This window comes from Cupressus sempervirens, chromosome 8, assembly GCF_028749045.1.
Source record: "Cupressus sempervirens isolate cs-2001-9-10 chromosome 8, ASM2874904v1, whole genome shotgun sequence".
Classification (NCBI taxonomy): domain Eukaryota; kingdom Viridiplantae; phylum Streptophyta; class Pinopsida; order Cupressales; family Cupressaceae; genus Cupressus; species Cupressus sempervirens.
This window is the reverse complement of record NC_143125.1, coordinates 709,756,661-709,774,641: the sequence shown is the minus strand read 5'-3', so window position 1 is coordinate 709,774,641 and position 17,981 is coordinate 709,756,661.

Here is a 17,981-nt window from a genome sequence, read left to right as displayed (position 1 = left end):
TAATTCTTCTCCTGATAAGGCCAGAGAATTCATGAAGAGGTTAGCCTTTACTCCTAATATAGGGGTTGGTAAAATAATTGTACAGAAAAAAACTAGTTACACTATAATTCAGAATAAAAAGGCTCCTATACATAAGGGAAAACAAATAATGGGATCCACCAGTATAGTTTTAGAGGAGAGACCTGATGAACCTAGCCCAAAGAAGCAGAGGATAATAAGAGAAGGGAGACCTCAAGCTGAGGAATATTCACCCACCCAATCTCCTTTGAGAATTGGAGAAGAGCAACTTACAGGTGAGCAAGTTGAAGAGATTGGATCATAAGGAGGTGTTTTTATTACCCAAGCAGAATTGGATGAAGGTAATCCTCCAGAGCCTCCTCTCCCAAGTTTGGATTTGATGAAAGCTGATTATAGAGGTAGGGAATTGGACCCTGTATTAGAACAAGCAAGTCATCAATTTTTGACTAATGACAATTTTGTAAAATCAAGAGCTTTTCAGCAATTTGCATGGAGAACAAACATGAACATTTTTGAGGAGAGATGCAAAAGGATGAAGACAGAGCATCCGAAAATGGATGAAACTTCCATACAGAACTAGATAAAAGAAGAAATGATGAAGGAATTCCAGAACATTTCTCCTGAAGAAGGAAGGAAAATGGTAAAGACCTCTAACATACTATTTTTGCCAAATTGGGATATTGCAGATGCTTTAATTTTCAATTCTATTTCAAGAAAATTGGAATTGCAAGACCCAAATAAAAAGGATTTCCAAGGAATTGCATTCATTGAGGATCAAGCTACTTTGGTCAGTTGGTCATTAAAAAAAGGATCTAGAGCCACATCATCGCAACCAGATGAGTCATGGTTGATGGGCATCATACTTGTAAGAAGGGTTGCTGACACATCCCATGTACAGGCAGCCTATTAGAACGTGGAATCGTCCCAATTTCATCTTGCCACTGCTAAGAGAGAGGAACATGTTATGTTTGAGTTACGAAGCAAGTATGAGACAATGGTTGAGGCATACAACAAAGAGCTAAAGAGGAGGATTGAGCTTGAAAATAAGCTATTGGAACAATCCACCAGGCCTGGAATAACCTATCCTTGTCCCCTAGTAGAACCTTTCAAATATACCCCCCTCATTAAAATGCCAGATACACCCCAGGGACCATGATATTATACTGCTGAGGAATTTGAAGAAGAAAAGGCTAAACTACGGGCCTTACATATAGAGTTGGAGTCTAAATATGAAGATAAACTCAGAAAAGCTCTTACATATCTGGGAGACAGAGTTGAATGGCCATTAATCCATCAGCAATTGGTTAGGGTGATGAACATCTGGGAGGAATTAAAAGGAAATGATGAGGCTCTGAAGTTTATTGTGGACAAGTAAGTAAGAAGAGAAACGGAAGTAACCTTTTTGTGTTTATCTATTATAGATAATTCCCATGATCAGATTGAAAAAATATTTGATATGGTTTCTGACCTTGCTAACTTTGATAATAAGAGGACACGTTTACAAAAAATAGTAATAAATCATTTAGACAAATATAGGAGTCAAAATTTCAAATTATTTCCTCATGCCCTGGATAAGAAATATAATTTGAAAAGATAAGAGGAATGGACGAAAGAACTTAATGATGCATTCTATTTAAGAATGAATCAAGTAGTAAATGAAATCGGGCATGCATGGTGGACCACCACAACAGAGGAGATGGTGAAAGCCAAAATATTCTTTGATTCTTTAAAACAAGATTTCATTGATATTAATAATATGGCTGATTATGTAATAAAAAAATAGAAGGACATTTTGCATTTCAGCTGGCCAAATGATGCATTATTTGACAGATGGATGGCAGAAATGGTTTCTAATGAACAGTTGGTTACAGATGACACTGACAGTGATAATGTGCAGGATGAGGGATTCCAAACCATTGGTACTATCATTTCTCAAAACCAATTAGAAGAAGAAGACAAGAGAAACCTGTCACTTTTAGTTACAAACCCGGGATCATGGGATGCTGATATGGCTAGAGAAGAAGACAAGATAGAAGTTGTTCCTGCCACCTGAGATAAAGATGAAGGAAGCCTACAGGTGGAAGTTAATATGCCATCATCAGAACAAGTTTCATCATTGGCTAATTTGGCATTTACTTATACAAATAAAACAGATCAATAACCAATCGGCAACACAAAATTGTATAACAAAAGCTGATTCACTTAAAAGAATGTTTTGATCTAGGACATCTTCTGTTATCCACATTTTGTCTTTTTGTGACAGGTGTATGTAAATATTCTTTGTAAAGGACACCTGTCTTTTCTTTTAGCCTGTAGCTTGTTGCATCTCACACTATTTAAATGAGATTCCAAGGCTAAAAGAGGGTCCAAATTCTATTTCTTCTAAGTACTATGCTTAGTTTGTTTTTGGTCAAAATTTTGAAAGCAAGTTTATAATGTATTTTTCTATCAATTCTCTAAGAATACATGAATATAGAATGAGCTGTGTTTCTTTCTGAAGGCCATTCTGAGTCTATTGTAAAGGATATACCATTTTCAAAGGAAATGAATACAAATTGTGAATTGTCCCCATATCAGTTCTTTCTAAAGTTTGTCTCCTTTTAAATACTTAGCTACCTTGATGTTGTATGAGTAAAAGCTTGTGGAATTGAATGTAATCTAGTTAGGTTGTATATCCATTTATCATTGTTGTTAATTCAATGGATTAAACAAAGGCCTTGATGAATGTGATGAGATTCCTTAAGTATTGAAAAGGATTTTGAATGATAAATTTTGATAAGAATTGCTCATAGAATTTGTTGTAAGGCAACAAATTAGATCTAAGAATTTGCTATAGACTCTGAACCCCAATGGATTATTCATTGATCAAGTTATTTTAGCTGAAGGAGAAATATATTATAAATGGTCATTCAAATGCATCATCAAATCAAATTTTACTTTTATTTCCTGTAGATCTTCAAAGTTGGCTAGCACTTGTCTACATGGAATGTTTTAACTATAGTTAGCCACTATTATTAAGGACATACAGATCTATAGAAGAATTCTTGGCCATATCTATTTCATGGGATGTGTTTAACTAGTTAGTAGGAATTATGTATATGTTTGGAGGATTGTGAGATGAGAATCATAATAAAACTAAGAATGAACCTCATACAAGTTTTCCAGTTATGAATCATCCCTGGGTATACCCGCCCTAGTTTTGCAGAGCCAAAAGAGCAGAAAACCATCTTTTGTTTTGTTAAAGTTGGGTCCAAGTACTTTGCATGTGCAATGTAAGTAAGAATTGGCTAGTCTTTAGGTTGTGTATGTACTATTATCTTGCTATTAAGCCTTTGGTCACTTAGTAGTTTTTTGTGCATTTTAAAACACCAACAAGTAGTATAGATGAGGAAGACATTGAAAAATTGGAAGCATTTCTAGCAAGAAGATTTCATAGAGGAAAAGATAAATTCAAAGGTAAGCTGACTATCATTTGTTTCAATTGCAATGAAGTTGGACATATCGCAGCAAGATGTACATAGAACAAGAACTTTAGAGAAGGGAACAAGCAAAAAAATAGAAGAGAAGATGATTGAAGAGACTATAGAGACAAAGGCAAGAATTCATGCTACATTGTAGATGAACAGAACTCTAATGAAAATGATGATCAACTGGTATATGTTGCAATGAAGGATGAATCAAATGAGGGTGAAGCTACTGCACATATGACTTGTGTGAAAAAGAATGAAAAATGGATCATTGACAATGGATGCTCACATTACATGATTGGGGACAAAAGTAAGTTCACTACCTTAACCTATTATGATGGAAATAGTGTGAGATTTGGTAATGATGCACCATGTTTAATAAAAGGGTCCATCAAACTCAAAGACAAGATTTCATGTAATAATTTTTTTTTTTTGAAGGATTGAATTATAACTTGTTAAGTGTGTCACAATTGAATAATTTGTGATGCAAAGTTGAGTTTGAAAATAAATCGGCCATTATATATGATACAAATGGAAACTTGATTGGAAAAGGTGATCAAACTAGGAGTAATCTATTCTACTTGGATATAGAAAATGCTACTTGTCTTATTGCAAAATTTGATGATGTATGCCTTTAGCACAAAAGATTATGTCATGTTAACTTTGATAATCTAATTAGTATCAATAACATAAAAAGAGTTAGAGGTTTGCCTAAGTTGAAGGAATCTAAAAATATAATGTCTAAACAATGTATGCTAGGCAAATGACAAAGTGAAGCTTTAAAAGTAAAGCCTATACCTTTAAGGAAATACTTGAAATTCTTCTTACTGATTTGTGTGGACCTATTGAAGTGCAAAGTTACAAAGGAGACATGTATGTAATGCTACTTGTTGATGATTACTCTAGAATGATGATAGTCATGTTCCTTAAAAAAAATTAGATGCTTTTCAAATGTTTAAATGGTACTTGGTAAGAGTTGAGAAAGAAACAGGTAAGAGCTTGAAATGTTTGAGATAAGACAGAGGAGGTGAATTCACTTCACATGAGTTTGAGATGTTCTACAATGATAGAGGAATTAAGATAAAAACATTAGCATTTAGGACCCCTCCAAAAAATAGAACTGCTAAAAGAAGAAATAGGTCAATAATGGACTATACCAAAACACTAATGATGGAGAGAAATGTTTCTCTAAAATACTAGAGAGAAGTTATAAGTACTGCAGAATACACCTTGAATGGTGTGCAAGTAAAGAAAGGTACACACTCAACACCTTTTGAACTATGGTATGATCATCCACCTAATATGAAATATTTTAAGTTATTTGGAAGAAAATGCTATATTCTTAAAGATGTTAGGAGTGGAAAGTTTGATGCAAAGAGTGAAGAAGGTATATTCCTTAGTTACTCCACTAGAAGAAAACCTTGCAAGTGTTTAATTATTAACACTAACAAAATTGTCGAAAGTGCAAATGTCAATTTTGATGAGTTTATAGAATTGGATGAGGTTGAAACTACAAAAGAATCAGAATATTACAAGATGTTTTCATATTATTATGAAGGAATGCGTATTGAAGAAGATGCTACAAATCATGCAGCAACTCAACATCAAGTTTCAACAACTACTAAGTCACATCTTGTGAATGTCAAGTTGCATTTAGATGTCCAGTTGTAGAATAAGGAGAATGCACAATTTGACTCTGAGATTAGCATATGTGAAAGAGATGCTAAAATACTTGTTAGAGATGCACATAGTGATATTGAAGCTAAGGGACATAATGCTACCACAAGAACTAAGCCAAGCCTATCCAAATATGTCAAAAGACACAATCTTGTAGATCAAATCATTGGAGATAAATATGCAAGGCCAATGATGAGAGATAAGTTGAGAGGTGAAGCATGTTTGTTAAGCATGAAGGAACCTAAGACATTGAGGGATGCATTGGGAGATGATGATTGGTAAAAGGCTATGGAAGAGGAAATTTAGTAGATAGAAAAGAGCAAGACTTGGAGCCTAGTTCCTAGACTAGAAGACAAGAATGTGATTGACACAAAATGGGTATTCAAGAACAAGCTAGATGAAAATGATGAAGTGACAAGGAAAAAAGTAAGACTAGTTTGCAAAGGGTAAGCACAAGAAGAAGGAATTGACTATGGTGAAACATTTTCCCCTATTGTAATAATTGAAGGAGTAATAATTCTACTTGCTTATGCTACATACAAAGGTTTCAAAGTTTACTAGATGGATGTTAAGTCTACATTTCTAAATGGCATATTAGAAGAAGAGGTCTATATAGAAAAACTAAAAGGATTTGTGGATAAAAATAATTAGAACATGGTATGTAAACTACACAAAGCCCTATATGGATTGAAACAAGCACCAAGAGCATGGTATGAGAGACTTCATACTTATCTTGTTAAGATTGGATTTGAAAGGATAGATGATAACAAAAATTTGTACATGAAGATAGATAAAGAAAGACGTATACTATTATCTAAAATATTTTTTGATGACACAATATTTGGAGGACAAGATGTTTTGTGTAAAGATTTTGCAAATCAGATGAAATAGGAGTTTGAAATGTCAATGTTTGGTGAGATCAAATTCTTTGTGAGATTACAAGTTTATTAGATGAAATATGGTGTATATATCACTCAATCAATATATGTCAAGCAGATATTGAAGAAATTTGGACTTGAGGATTTATAACTAGTAAGTACACCTATGGTAACAACACTCAAGCTATCAAAGAATGATGATTCAACTGAGGTCAATCAAGCATTATATAGATACATGATTGGAAAATTGCAATATGTAGTACATGGTAGACTTGATATTGCATTAGATGTGAGGATAGTTGCTAGATTCTCTGCTAATCCTAGAGAGAATCATTTGATGGCTACGAAAAGAATAATGAGACAATTGAAAGGAATAGAAGAGTATGGTTTGTACTATAAGAAGAATGAAAAGTTTGAACTGGAAGCCTATACTAATGTTGATTGGGTTGGAAATAGTGATGACAGAAAGAGCACCAATGGGGGAGGATTTTTCTTAGGTAGAAGACTTGTTACATGGATGAGCAAGAAGCAAAGTTGTACTTCATAGTCTAGTGCTGAAGTAGAGTATGTTGTTGTTGCTATTAACTACACAAACATTGTATGGATCAAATAGCTACTAAAGGGAATGAAGGAAGAAATCACTGAACCAGTGACACTTTATTGTGATAATACAAATGCTATAAATATATCAAAGAATTCTATAATGTATATCAAGACAAAGAACATTGCAATAAAGTATCATTATGTAAGGGAATTAGTTCAAGACGAAGAGGCGAAGATGGAATATATTAACACAAAGGAGCAAATTGTTGATACCTTCACCAAAGCATTACCTAAGGATGCTTATGAGTACCTAAGAGGTAAACTAGGGGTGATACCCCTATCAAAGGCTAAAGATAGAGGGAGTATCATACATCAAACAAGCTGACATTCATTTCATACAAATTGATATAGTGGATCTTACTTTAGGAAATTTCCTAAAGCAATCACAAAACTAGAATTTTAAATCAGTGACAAGCAAGGTGATAGAGGGAGTAAAATTAAAGAGCTTACAAAAGCTTATATCTGCATATATAAAGATACCAATTGTTGATTATTTATCTTTTGCATTGTTGTCAACGAGGGAGAATATACAGTAAACTGATCAAGTGCGTATTGATCAAGAGGGAGATGATTAGAAGATAAGAAGACTGAAAGCAATAAAGAGGAAGAAAATAGAAAGAAAATGGGAGATAATTCAAATATTCTATTGATCCATGACATAAGAGAATCAGATAAGAAGGATATTTTGTAACTTAAGAAGGAGTTGTTGATAAAGGGAGAAGTTTTGTTCACATGCTTTCTTTTTGGTATTGCCTTACTGGTTTAACCTGCTTAGTTTGATAGAACAAGATGTTCATCATTTCTTTGACTAGTTGATCAATTTAGTTTACCATCAATGCAAAAGAGGGAGATTGTTGATATATGATTGAAAAGATCATTTGAATGGAAATATTGTTGGGAGAAGACTATGTGTTTTTAATCATTTTTTTGTCACTGATGTCAAACCTGCTACATGTTGGTAAGACAATTTCTTATATGTTTCAAGCACTATCACTTAGACGATTGCTAAGGAGTATTTGATCAACATGATGTAACAGAAGTACCGAGAGGAAAGGTTGAGTTATGATTATGTATTGAAGTGCAAGAATCAATTAAGACAGTGATAACACAATGTATTGATGATCTACTTGAGGTTACAAAATGATTGGCTACACTTAAAAAGTTTAGAAGAAAAAGATTGGAAATTTTTCTTTTGCTAAGCTTGACCAAGTTGATAGAAGGTGTTGAGAAAAGTTAGTGCAAGCTAAGAAAAAAGCTAGTTGGAGCCAAATGAAAGCAATTTCTAGTGGATACCAAGTAAACTAATAGGTGCCAAGAAAGTTAGTAGATGCCAAGCGATTTTCAATTGATGCCGAGCACCAATAAAATCTAGTTGATGCCAAGTGATATTACAAAAAATGTCAAGTAAAATAGTATGTGGTAAGCATCAATAAATTGATAATGTTGAGCTGCTTCATGATGAAAAATATCAAGGATTCACCGAATAAAAGCTGACAAGTTTGTTTTCTTCGAACTTGTGAATCAAGAGGAAGATAAGATTAATGAGCTGGAGGCACATAATCTTATGTAAACCATTTTGTAGGCAAATTCAAATGGATTCTAGGAGAAGTTTCTAGAGAAGACAAGATATAGGGTAGATACATTGTATCATACCTAATCCATCAAAAACCCTAATTTTTGAGATGGATAATGAGTGGGAAAAGAGTTCTATCTTCCTATATATAGGGATGTCTGGTCATGAAGCAATGTTGGATTGAGGTTAGAATGTTTTGGAAGTAAAAATCTGACAAGAAGAAGAAAGAGGGTTTGCTTCATCAAGTGACCCAAGAGAAGAAGTTTGCAATGGTGAGCCAAGCAAGAAGGCTTAAGGAGGATGAATGCTTGAAGGATGAACAAGCTATCAAAGCTACATAAATTAGAAGCCAAGAAGAGTTGATGATTAAATAGTGATCTGTAATCTACAAGTAAGGTTGTAAGTTGTATTAGATCAAAGCTCTACTATTACTTTCTTACAATTGTATCAGATTAGGGTAAATCTTTTGGAGAAATGTTGACTTAACAATCATTGGTAAATCTTTTAACAGGGTGGAATTCCAAGTGAATAGCCTAAAGTCTTCTAACAAGGCTCACTTTTAATAGGATGATTGAAATCCCTTAGCTGGATCACATTTAACATTGTGTGTTGTAACCTTTAATAGGGTTGGCCTTTAACAGTGCATCACTTCAGAAAAGTGGAAAAGGAGTAGCATGTTACTACTGATTTTCCCAAATTGGGTTTCCATGTTAAATCATTGTGTCAAGTGTACTGATGGATGTGCTATGTTTTATGTTCTATACTTCTACATGTTGATGTTATAGTAACATATTAGTTTAGATTAACATGCAATGAATGCATGTATGGTTGAAAATATTTTTTAAGGGTTCACTTAATTGTGAAAAGTTTAATTTTGTACATCTAGACCTTGAATAATTGATTCACACCCCCTCTTAGTTATTCTAAAAGAACTCCAACACTAGTTGTAATTTTAACCATTGAATATATGACGAAGAACAAAGAACACAATCAGGTGATATTGGACATTGCCTCTGCCTAAGCTTTGTCAAATTTGATGATATCAGAGATCTTGATGGTGCAAAGAAAATGTGTGATGCCCTAGCCACCATCTATGGAGGAGATAGAAATGTTCAAAGAGCCAAATCTAAGAGTCTCAAAGGTAAAATTTTTGATATGAGAATGGAAGAAGGTGAGAATATTGCTCAATATTTTGCTAGAATAGAAGAAGTTTGTAGTGCAATAAAAGGAGATACTGGTTAGATAGATGATGATACTATGCTAAGAAAAGTTTTGAGAACATTATTGCCTATTGATGCTATTAGAGTTTCTGCAATTCAAGAACTATTATGTATTCCAAGAAATAATCCAACCCTTGAAGGTTTGGTAGGTAGACTCACTACTTTTGAGCTATCTAACTTTGATCATTACATCTTCTTTAAAAGCTAAGTTGTTATTGAAGGATTTCAATGAGAAGAAGTAGAAGAAAAAGAAGAGAAAGATAAAATGTGTGTCACTCTATGTCTAGTGACAGTGATACAAATGAGGAAGATGTTGAACAACTAGAAGCACTACTAGCAAAAAGATTCCATAGAGGTAAAGGAAAGGTCAAAAGTAAGTTACCCATCATTTATTTCAATTGCAATGAGGTTGGTAATATTACTACAAGATGTACATAGAAGAAGAACTATAGAGGTTATGACAAGTATACGATCACAAGAGAAGATGATAACAAACATTACAAAGATAAATGCAAGAAGTCATGCTACATTTCTAAAGAGGAAAAAAGGGATGATTCTGATGTACATGATGGTGAAGTCATGTATGTTGTAATGAAGGACAAATCTAATGAAGATGAAGCAATTGCACTTGTGACTTGTGTGAACAAAAATGATAGATGGATCATTGATAGTGGATGCTTACATCATATGACTACAAAAAAAAGTAAGTTCATTACCTTAAATTGTTATGATGGAAATAGTGTAAGATTTAGTAATGATGCACCATGTTTGATAAAAGGAAAATGTTCTATCAAACTCATAGAAAAGATTTAATGTGATAATGCTTACTATGTTCAAGGACTAAACTATAATTTGTTGAGTGTGTCACAATTGAACAATTTGGGATGCAAGGTTGAATTTGAAAACAAGATTGCTAAGATATATGAGACAAATGGAAAACTAATTAGAAAAGGTGATCAAACTAGAAGTAATATATTCTATCTTGATATAAAGGATGCTACTTCTCTTGTTGTAAAATTTGATGATGTATGGCTATGACACAAAAGATTATGTCATGTTATTTTTGATAGCTTGGTTAGTATTAGTAACATCAAAAAAGGTAGAATTTTTCCTAAGTTGAAGAAGCTTGATAATGTAATGTGCAAACAATGCCAGTTAGGCAAAATGACAAAGTCAAGATTTAAGAGTAAAGCTCATACCTCTAAAGGAATACTAGAGATTGTTCATACTAACTTGTGTGGATCAATTGAAGTGTAAAGCTACAAGGGAGATAAGTACATTATGCTATTTGTTGATGATTATTCTAGAATGATGAAAGTTATGTTTTTGAAACAAAAAAAAATGATGCTTTTCAAATGTTTAAGTGGTATTTGGCAAGAGTTGAAAAGGAAAAAGGTAAACTTCTAAAATTTTTGAGATCTAACACAGGAGGAGAATTCACATCAAATAAATTTGAGATGTTCTATAATGATAGAGGAATTGAAAGACATACATCTTCCCTCGAGAACCCCTCCACAAAATGGAATAGCTAAAAGAAGAAATAGATCTATAATTAATTGTGCTAGAACACTCATGATGGAGAATAATGTTGCTCTAAAATACTGGAGAGAAGTTGTAAGCATAGCTGTCTATACCTTGAACCATGTCCAAATCAAGAAAGGTAATCATTCAACACCTTTTGAACTTTGGTATGAATATCCCTGAAATGTAAAATACTCTAAGGTATTTGGGAGTAAGTGTTACATTCTTAAAGATGTTAGGAATGACAAGCTGGATGCAAAAAGTGAAGAAGGTATATTCCTAGGATACTCCACAAGCAGTAAAGATTATAAGTGTTTGAATACTAACTCTAACAAAATTGTGGAAAGTGCAAATGTGAACTTTGATGAATATAAAAAAGTTCATAAGGCTGAATCTATGAAAAGGTCAGAAGAATACAAATCATTTGTATAATTTTATGAAGGAATGCCTACTAAAGAAGATGCTACAAATCAAGTTACAAATCAACAGCAAGTTATAGTAACTTCCAAGTCACACCCTATGAATGTTGAGTTGCACTCAAGAACTAATTTGCATTCACATGTCAAGTTACAAAATGAAGTAGATGCACATTCTAACTCTAATATTAGAACACATGAAAGAGATTTTGATATACGTAACAGAGATATACATAGTGATTCTGAAGTTGAAGAACAAAATGAAGAAACAAGAGCTAAACCAAGATTTTCTAAGTATGTCAAAAGGCATCATCCTACTACTCAAATCATTGGAGATAAAGATGTTAGACCATTGACAAGAAAAAAATTGAGAAGTAAATCATGTTTGCTAACCTAGAAGGAACCCAAAATAGTAAAAGATGCACTAGAAGATGTTGATTTGTACAAAGCAATAGAAGAATAGATTGAACAAATAGAGAAGAAAAAAACATGGAGTCTAGTTACTAGACCAGAAGAGAAAAATGTAATTGGTACCAAATGGGTATTTAGAAACAAGCTAGATGAAAATGGTGAAATCACAAGAAAAAAAGTAAGATTAGTTTGCAGGGGATATGAACAAGAAGAAATAATTGACTATAGAGAGACATTTTCCCTTGTTTCTAGATTGGAAGGAGTAAGAACTCTACTTGCTTATGCAACATACAAAGGTTTCAAAATTTATTTGATAGATGTTAAATCTGCATTTCTGAATGACATATTAGAGGAAGAAGTTTACATAGAACAACCAGAAGGTTTTCTTAATGTTTACAATAAGAACATGGTATATAGGTTGCACAAAGCTCTATATGGTTTGAAACAAGCACCAAGAGCATGGTATGAGAGACTTCATAATTATCTTGTGAAGATTTTATTTGAAAGGCCTAATGATAACAAAAATTTGTACATAAAAATAGAAAAAGGAAAAGGTATTATGTTATCTAAAATATTTTTTGATGAAATCATATTTGGAGGTCAAGATGCTTTATGTATGATTTTACAAATAAGATAAAGCAGGAATTTGAAAGGTCTATTTTTGGAGAGATCAAATTGTTTGTGGGTTTGCAAGTATATCATATGAAATATGGTATATACATCACTTAGTCAAAATACATCAAGGAAATATTGAAACTTTTGGATTGAAGGATTCCAAATTAATAAGTACACTTGTGGTGATAGGACACAAGTTGTCAAAGAATGATGATTCAACTGAGGTAAATCAAACTTTATATAGGTCTACGATTGGCAAATTGCAATATGTAGTACATAGCAGACCTAATATTGCATTATATGTAGGGATAGTTGTAAGGTTCTTTGCTAATCCTAGGGAGAATCATTTAATGGTTGTGAAGAGAATAATGAGATATCTGAAAAGAACAAAAGAGTTTGGTCTATACTACAAGAAGAATGAAAGGTTTGAATTGAGAGCCTACACTGATGTTGATTGGGCAAGAAATACTAATGATAGAAATAGCACCAATTGAGAAGCATTTTTCTTAGGCAAGAGAATCATTACATGGACTAGTAAGAAGAAAAGTTGTACTTCAAAATCTACTACTAAAGCTAAATATGTTGTTGTTGCTATAAATTGCACAAACATTATATGGATCAAGTAGCTACTCAAAAGAATGAAAGAAGAAATCATAGAACCAGTGATAATACAAGTGTTATCAATATATCAAAGAATCCAGTGATGCACACAAAGATAAAGCACATTTCAATCAAGTATCATTACTTGAAAGAGTTAGTTCAAGATAAAGAGGTGAAGATGGGATATGTTAACACAAAGGAGAAAATTATTGATATCTTTACAAAACCATTACCTAAGGATGCTCATGATTATCTAAGAGGTAAACTCTAGGTGATACCCCTATCAAAGGATATCTAAGTAATAAGAGGATTGCCCAACATCAAATAGGGTGAAGCTTCAAAGTGTTGAAACTTCAAAATAGTCAAAAGCAAGGTGACAGAGGGAGAAAATAAAGAAACTACAAAAGCCTATATTTGCATGTTAAGATGAAAAGATGATATGTATTTGGCATTGTTTTCAAAGAGGGAGAAAATAACATTAAACTCATCATTATCAGAGAAAGTATATCAGAGGGAGATATCAAGAGATTATTGTCAAAGAGTTGGAGAGTGTTACTAATCTTAGTGGGAGATAATTTCTAATGTATGATGGAAAAGATAGAGAACAATGTAAGAAAGAGGGAGAAATCCTAATCTACCTAGTAAGAGGGAGATACAACAAGGAAATCATAGGGATTTATAAGAAAGAGTTTTGTAACCTGATCAGAAGATGGAAGATGCTGATAGAGGGAGAAATTTTGATACAAGTTTTCTTTTTAGTATTCTCTTATTGTTTTAACCTATTTAGTTTGGTTGAACAAGATGTTCATCATTTGATGAACCTAAATGATCAAATTGGTTTTCCATCAATTCCAAAGAGGGAGATTGTTGAGATCTAATTGAAAAGATCATTGTTGAGAGAGATCATTGAAAGAGGAAGATTGTTGAAGAAGTCTATGTGTTTCAATCATTGTTTTGTCACTTATGTCAAACTTGCTATTTGTTGGTACGACAATTGCTTATAAAATTCAAGTACTATCACTTAGTTGACTGATGAAAAGGATTTGATCAATAAGAGGTAACAATAGCACCGATAGGGAAGGTTGAGTTATGATTATGTAATGAAGTACAAGGATCAGTTAAGACAATGATGACATGATGTATTGATAATCTACTTAAGGTTGCAAAGGTTGGTTACACTTAGAAATTTTAGAAGAATAAGTTACAAAAAGTTTGTCTACCAAGCTTGATTAAGTGGATAGTAGGTGTCAAGAAAAGTTAGTGCAAGACAAGGAGAAAGTTAGTTGGAGTTGAGTAAAAGTTCATTCTAGTGTATGCCAAGAAAAATAGTTGATGCTAAGTAAAGTTTAGCTCATGCCTAGCATCAATAATATTTAGTTGATGTCAAGTGATTTTATAGTTAATTCTGAGCATTGCAATATGTACTAAGCATTAGAAGGTTGATAATGTTGAGCTACTGCATTATTCAAAATATCAAAGATTTGTTGAATCCAAGCCAACAAGTTTGTTTTATTCAATTTTGTGACCCAAGAGGAAGATAAGGTTGATGAGTTAGTGGCACAAAATTTGAGTTAAACTATTTTTAGGCAAATTCAAATGGATTCTATGAGAATTTTTCATGTCCCCTTTTCAAATAATTAAAAATAATAATCTTTGCTAAGGCAGGCAGGCCCAAAAAGGTGAAGTTTCAAAAAAAGGGGATAATCTTTGGAAGCTAATGGACTAATAAATGAAAATTATTATTAAAATATGTTTTATTAACCCCTCTTGGATTTGATTTAGGGTTATGCCCTCTTTTAAGGGGTTTGGAGGCATTTTGGGCTCATTCGAGAACTTGATTTTTGCTCATTTCTTTGTTGCTCTTCAGAGGCTACCAAACCTATGGAGAAGGAGACCCAAGAATGGGAGTTTGTAGGTTTTTAGGAAGGCTAAGGATGGGAGTTTAAAGCCATTCCATGTGCATGCTCATGCAGAGTTTGCCTTTGTGCTGAACAGTGCAGATTTGTGGGTATTCGGGTGTGTTTTTTTTGTAAGAGTTTGGTGTTTTTAGTTGAGTATTTCATTTCAGTTTGGGTTGCTGCTGTATATCACACATTTAGATGTTAAAATAGAGCTTAATATATTTATTTTTCCATGATTATACTTCTATGATAGATTATCAGTGCTTTTGTGGTGTTTTCAGCTATTTTGTGTTGTTTTCGGGAGCTCGATGAGCATTATTTTTGTCCTCCATTTGGGAGTTGTTGTGTAAATGTTATAAAAATTTGAAAATTTCATTTTTTAGTCTTTTATGCTGCTTAAATTTCTATAAAAAATTTCCACTTTCAGATTTATTAATAATATGTGAAGCTGTGAAGTTTTTGGCACTATTTTCAACATACCTGATTTGGGGTTTATTAAGAAATTGGTGGATCTTTGAAATATTGGTTGTTTGATCTTAAAGATATGATTAGAGGCTTGAAATATCATATAAAATCAGAAAAGGGACATTTTAGTGGTATCAGAGCTATGATCTTTCTAGCCTAAGGATTTGTAGAAGTTTGCATGTTAGTTTTGACAACTACCCAAATCTTGCATGTCATAATTTATGGTTGCATGTTGCTTCTAACCAGATGCATGTTAAAATTTATGGTTGCATGCTACTTCTAATCATTTTCATGTTATTTCTTGGTGAATTTTGTGGTTGCATATTGCTTCTAATCAGCTGCATGTCAAAATTTATGGTTGCATGCAACTAAGTGAAAGAGAAAAGGGATATTTGTAGCGAGAAAAGAATAAAGAAATTTTGATCAAACCTCCAGTTGAGAATAAAAGTACAAAATCCAAGGAAGGAAAAAGTATGTCTAATCTAGATAAGATGGCAAATAAATTCTTCCAAGACATCCAAGCAATCTGAAAAATTATATCAGTCATACGACCCCTTGCTTGCAAAGTGTTTGACAAAATGTCAAACATCTAAAGTATAAATATTCTTGGTGTTTGAAGAAGTTATAACCTATTGGGGTTACAGTCTACTTTATCTAGAATGGACAAGTATAGTACAGAGTCTCAGAGGACACGATCTTGGACAATTAATATCCAAAGTCAGAACAGTAGAAAGGATGGTTATTTAGACATTTGAGATAAGCTTAGGAAAATAAGCCATGACATGTCTAAATAGTTGGTTGAGCACCACTGTATGATGAATGACATGTTGTCCAACCCAGCTAAGGTGGATAAGTTGACTGGATTTCTATTTGGAAAATTTTCTCACAGGGTAGATGACACAATTACCAAGAACTTGCATGAGGAGTTTGAGAAACTAGGCTATAGCCAAGCAAAGGTCTCAGATTCTACTCTTCCATAGGAGGTAGTGGGTTTAGATGATGATTATGAGGATGTTGTTGTGCATGATGGTGAGATACCTGGTAGAGATGAGTAGACATTAAGAATTCATGACTTTGCTGAGAAAGAGTACCAGGCACAGTTAGATGCTTCGTCACATGAGGTTGAGGCAGGTAGTACTTCACAGCATTTGTCCAACCAGCTGAAGATGAACAAAGTTAGTATTGTGACTTCATTATCCCATCATGACAAGATGCGAGATATGATAGAGGATCACATTCGGATGATACAGTTATAGGGTAGACATAAGGGAGTTCAGGCAAAGTCTTCTTGTGTTGACTTACAAGCGATTAAGGAAGGAATGGGAACGATGAAGTTGAGTTATTTACATCTTCTATCAGATCCTAACCATCTTCTTAGCCTTGTTGGAGACTATTCAGATGCCTTGAGGATGAAGGAGGAGGAAGTTGACAGGCTTTCTCATGAGCTTGAGGACACTCAAGCTTCTTTGGTGAATACTCCATTGGTATTACAAGACTAGGAGAGACATGGGGATAAGCATGGCATGGAATTGAGTGTAGCTTCATCTTGCACTCCTGATACTCAGCTTTCTGCAAACGATAGATCATATGTGGTCATTGATAATGTTGCAAGTTCATCTTGCATTCACATCCATGATATAGGGACAATGTTAGACAGGTATGTGGAATTAGTTGGTATTGGTCATATTACTTAGGTGAGGAGTTTGCTTGAGTTACTAGCTGATTATAGTTTACGAATATGGACTTGAGATTGTTATATTGGCATTTAGGATTCAATTGACTGGAAATCTTTAACACTTTTTGGTAGCAGTGACTTTTTTGGGTGCTATCATGGATTTGATTAGCAGATTGCATGGTGTTGTCTTTTCTTATGCCAGGAGCTTATAGGATGTTGGTATTATTTTTATACACTGGTGTTGGGCTTTGTTCATATATCCAGTAAACCATTTTTCTAGAATGTGTTGATGATCTTTCATATTTGGAAGTGTGTATAGATGAGTCTTAGGATCATATTGGCATTGATGACATCTAGGAGGATGTAATGGGCAGTTTTGAAGACTTAGTTTCCTTGGTGGTTTCTTTTGGTACAGAGGAGTTGGATAGCAGTGCTACAGTTTTTGATACTCCATATGTTGATATGAGCTTTGGAGTTGATTTGCATGATATGGATGGTAATACTCTAGAGACCAATAACCTTGAGGATACTCCTTTAGATAGTGCGTCAGAGGAGGTTTTAGTATACAGTCTAGCCAGTGCCATCATGTGTCTAGTCGGTTGAGAGTTAGTGAGTGAGACATTGGTATTGCTTGCCAACATTTTGATGCTATTCGTAAATTGTTAGCAGTTTATGGATGGGGTTCTCCTACTAGTGATGAGTAGGGAGGTAGTTATATTTCCTTGATAGAGTTCCACTCTTTATAGGAGGCTATCCAGATTTTGAGACAAGATTATATGCAGTTGGTAGCCGATAGAGATTATCTTATGGAGTGGGGCAGTATAGCATACGATGCATTGTTGGCCAAGGAAGATGAGGTGAGTGAGCTTACTCAGTAGCTTGAGGTGACTTCTGAGGTTCTTGAGACTACACAGTTGGCTTTCAAGGAGTCACAGTTTCAT